This window comes from Salvelinus namaycush, chromosome 12 (genome assembly GCF_016432855.1).
Source record: "Salvelinus namaycush isolate Seneca chromosome 12, SaNama_1.0, whole genome shotgun sequence".
Lineage (NCBI taxonomy): Eukaryota > Metazoa > Chordata > Actinopteri > Salmoniformes > Salmonidae > Salvelinus > Salvelinus namaycush.
In genome coordinates this window covers 50,660,893-50,665,739 of record NC_052318.1, presented here as the reverse complement: position 1 = coordinate 50,665,739, position 4,847 = coordinate 50,660,893, and the positions used below count along the sequence as shown (strand labels likewise).

General features: G+C 44.2%; 2 pseudogenes; both read left to right on the top strand.

The window, feature by feature from the left end:
- Window positions 1–3,979: 3,979 nt before the first annotated feature.
- On the top strand, window positions 3,980–4,098 carry LOC120057646 (annotated as a pseudogene).
- A 129-nt stretch (window positions 4,099–4,227) lies between these two features.
- LOC120057658 lies at window positions 4,228–4,346 on the top strand (annotated as a pseudogene).
- Window positions 4,347–4,847: the final 501 nt, after the last annotated feature.

The window sequence follows — 4,847 nt, the reverse complement described above, 5'->3', positions numbered from 1 at the left end:
CAAATTCTTTGTGACCATGATGCTCTGCTTTTCCGTCTGGGTGCGTCAAGGGAGGGGAGGGGGGTGGGTTGTGGTGTCTTAATGCCAGTCTGCTGAAGGACGATGGGTTTAAGGGAGCAGTGAAAGAGTATGTGAATGATGCCATGTTAGATCCTCTGTTTGAGTCTGATGTGTGTGTGTGGTGGGAAGGTTTAAAAGGGGAGTTCAAGCGGCTGGCAATATCTTTTGCAAGACAGGCTAGTGTGTTAAGGAGGGAAGAGAGGATTCTCAAGTCCCGCCTGTTATTCGAGTTAGAAAAGGTAGAACATTGACCAGGCTATGATGTTGCAGAGTACCTGAGGGTGCGGGAGGAGTTCAAGGTCTTAGAGAGGCACAGGTGTATGGGGGCAGTGGTGAGGAGTAGAGCGCAGTATGTGTTGGAGGGGGAGAGGAGTACTGCTTTTTTCCTGGGGTTTGAAAGGCGGAAGCAGGAAAGTCGTTTTCTAACTGAGCTTTTAAATGAGCGGGGGGAGAGGGTGACAGATTTGGAAGGTATTTTGAATACAGTGCATTCTTTTTATAAGGGTTTATTTACTTCGGGCGGGGTGGATGAGGTGTAAATGAGAAGTGTGCTAGACGCAGTGGAGGCTAGGGTGTCGACTGATGTGTGATGCTGATATTACATTGGCAGAGGTTAAAGCTGCTATCTCAGGCCTGAACTTGAATAAGAACCCGGGTTCAGATGGTCTTACTGCAGAGTTTTACCGTGAGTTTAGTGACATGCTGCGTGTATTTGCGTGCATGGAGGAGAGGGTAGTTCCTGAATCCTTAGCTTTGGAAGTGTTCACTGTGTTGTACAAAGGGAAGGGGAGTTGACTGAAACTTGAGAACTACAGACCGATAAACCTTTTGAACTCTGACAATAAGGTTCTCGCCAAGGTAATGGCCAATAGGTTGAAAAGGGTGATGGGTAGCATTATAGCACCTACTCAGGCCTATGGGGTTCCGGGGCGGGATGTAGTTGACACCCTCTGCACTATCCGGGATGTAGTGAGGCATATGGGGGATGTGGTGCACTGTCTTGATCTGAATAAAGCTTTTGATCGGGTGGAGCATCGGTTCCTGTTAGAGACCTTGGCAAGATTTGGGTTTGGGCCTCGTATAAAAGAGTAGGTGAAGCTTTTGTATGGGTCGTTAAGTGTAATGGTCTGCTTTGCTGTACAGCATCTCAGTTGAGCCTTTGGCTGCTTTTGTCAAGCGTGATAGAGGTGTGCATGGAGTGGACCTGCTAGGGGGTGGCGTCAGTGTGCTACATTATTACACTGATGATACCACCTGTACTGTGCGGGATGGAGGGAGTGTGAAGTGTTTTGATGTGTATGGGAGAGCTTCTGGGGCTAAGATGAATGTTGAAAAATCTCAAATGTTATGTGCTCCTGATACGGTTGTGTCTACATGTAACATTCCCTTTAAGACTGTTACGGAACATGTGAGAATTTTGGGTGTGAATATTGGGGTGGATGAGCGGGAGGCGAGAGACTTTACTTGGACAGGGGTGATTAATAAAATGAAGTCGACTTTGAATTACTGGAAACAAAGGAAATTAATATTGAGGGGGAAATTGGTGGTGGTGAATGCTCTGTTGATGTCAAAATGTGTGTATACTTTAGGGGTTCTGGACATGCCTGTATGGGCTCTGAAGGAAATTAATAATGTAGTGTCTGGTTTCCTGTGGGGTGGGAAGGGTGCGAAGATTGCGATGATAGCAGATTATGATAGGGGTGGGTTGAGATTAGTAGATCTGGAGGTGAAGTTAAAAGCCATGCGGGTTAAGAGAGTGTAACGGTTTTTGTAGGGTCAGGGGTGGAAGGAGTTTTTCAGGCATTGGTGGCATAGGAGTGGAGGTTGTGGGTTGTTAATGTGTCTAAAGCCTAGCATGTATGCAGAGGTGCCTGCGTTTTATCAGGAGGTGTTCAGGGCCTGGTCTGAGTTTTTACCGCAGGTTAGATATGCGTGACTATTGGGGTGATTTTGAATCGACCGGTTTTTCTGAACTCACTGCTGAAATCTGAGGGTAAGATGCTGGAGAGTAAGGTGCTTATGAGGCCGGGGATATTAAGAGTGAGGGACTTGAGGTATGAGATGGTCCCGGGGTTCCTGCCTGATCAGGTGATCTTAGATACTGTCTGGGGTGTAGATGAGGATGTCAGGAAAGGGCGTTGTTGAGAAAGAATGAGAGGATAAAGGAGTGTTTTCCAGGGGAGTGGGTGAGGCTGCTGGACAATGACTTAAGTAATGGTGTTTTAGAGATCTTGCCTGAGATGCAGGTGAAATGTGGGGAGTCTGTGCAGGCCTTATCCTCTACCCGGGTGAGTGCCTTCTACTGGGCTCTTCTTACCAGGAAGGTCAAGGCGCCTGCATCTGAGAAAGTGTGGAGGCAAGTGTTTCCAGGGTTGGATGTAGAGCGGTTGTGGGAGAATATGGTAGTGAGGTTCAACAGTCTTGAATGTACACATTTAGATTTTATGCTGAGGCACAATCGGGTTTTTACCAAGGTGGTGTTGCATCAGGTAGACAGGTCAGTGTCTCGTGTGTGTGACGTATGTAGTTATGGATGAAAAACGGATGCACATGATGTTTGTGTGTGTTGATGTAGCTGGGTTCTATGTGAGGTTGAGGGACATATTAGAAAGGTACTGGGGAGAAGAGTTAATAGGTGGGGTTGATTGATGGTGTTTGGTATTGTTCGGAGTGTGAACATTGACTTATTAAATGTTATGTTGTCACATGCAAGGTATGCTGTATATTCAAGGAGGAACTTAGCAAGGTTTGAGGGCAACAGTGTGGAAGGTGTTTGAAGGTTTGGTCAGGAAGGATGTGGGACTGATGCATAGGTCTAGGCAGGATTTTGAGAGGGTGTTTGTGAAAGATTGTGGATTCATTGCTGTAGGGGAGGACGGGGGTTTGGTGTATGGGTTTTGTGGGGAGGTATCATTAATCATTTTGAAAGCATTGTTTTGATAGGCCGTTGCTTTTAATCCGTCTAATTTTGTGGAATTTGATTTGTCTTAGTCTTGTATGCAATGTTTGTATGAAGTTGGTTTTGGTATTTGATAGGGGGTGAATTGTTCCCCTGCCTATGTTTAGTCTTGTGTCGTATGTATTGGTTTTTGTATATTGCATTTTAAATATTGTAAAATAGGTTTTTTAATTAAAAAAATACCAAATACGCTCAATCTCTTCTGATCTCAAAAGCTTTGCAGGGTCAGGCCTGGTTAGTACTTTGTTGGGAGACCGCTTGGGAATACCAGGTGCTGTAAGCTTTTTGCCCAGTCGAGTATACTCTTCTAAACACAATAATAATAATATAATGACCATTTAAAAATGGAATGGTTATTCCACTTCCTCAAAGTTTGAGTTACAAAATAGTCTGTTCAACTCTTCTTCAACGGCCATTACATCCTGAATACTTCTGATCTCGTCTGGTCTCTGAAGCTATACAAGGTCAGGCCTGGTTGGGAGAACACTTGGGAATACCAGGTGCAGTAAGCTTTTTGCCCAGTCGAGTATACTTGTCACGCCCTGACCTTAGAGATCCTTTTAATTCTCTATTTGGTTAGGTCAGGGTGTGACTAGTGTGGGAAATCTATGTTTTCTATTTCTTTGTTGGCCTGGTATGGTTCCCAATCAGAGGCAGCTGTCTATCGTTGTCTCTGATTGGGGATCATATTTAGGCAGCCTTTTCCCACCTGTTGTTTGTGGGATCTTGTTTTTGTGTAGCTGCCTGTGAGCAGCCCAGAACGTCACGTTTCGTTTTCTTTCTGTATTTGTTTTGGTGAGTTTCATTTATTATAACATGTGGCACGTTGCACCTTGGTCCATTTCTAACAACGATCGTGACATTACTCTTCTAAACACAAATATAATATAACGTCCATTTTACTTCCTCAAAGTTTTTTGAGTTGCATAAACTTGAGATATTCTATACAACTCTTCAATGGCTTACGGCCATACTATCCTGAAAACGCCCGTTCTCCTCGGATCTCGGAAGCTATGCAGGGTTAGGCCTGGTTAGTGCTTAGGTGGGAGCCCTCTTGGGAATACCAGGTGCTGTTACGCTTTTTGCCCAGTCAAGTATACTCTTCTCAAAACAATAATGGCAATTTTAAAATAGAATGGCTATTCCTTTTCCTCAAAGTTTTTTGAGTTACATAAACTTGAAATAGTCTATCCAACTATTCTTCTGTGGCGTACGGCCATACCATCCTGAATATGACAAATTTCTTCTGATCTCTGAAGCTAAGCAGGATCAGGCCTGGTTAGTATTTGGTTGGGAGACAGCTTGGGAATACCAGGTGCTGTAAGGTTTTTGTCGAGTATGCTATTCTAAACACAACAATATAATGGCCATTTTAAAATGGAATGGCTATTCCACTTCCTCAGTTTTTTGAGTCACATAATCTTGGCATCGTCTATCCAACTCTTCTTCCTTCTTCCGTGGCTTATGGCCAAACCAGCCTGAATACGCATTTCCGGTGAGGAAAGTGAGACAGGTGTAGGTGATTGCGCTGTGAGTGAGTGTGTTTGCTTGAGCTTTTTTATGTATAATTTAGATTTTTGTATTTGAATAAGTTTAAGTTTGGTTAGTTCCCCCCCCCCCCCCCCTTGCCGTTTTGCTGCTTGGGGGAGAGTTTTTGGGTCTCTTTTTATATTTCTATGACGGACAACATGGCAACGACGAACGGAATGGACAAGGACAAAGAAAGAAACATGGAAATGGAGTAATGAAATACGGCAAAGAATTAACGGTGGCAGAAGAAAAGGTGACGACTATGGAATTATTACGATCAATTAAGGATGTGTGCGGA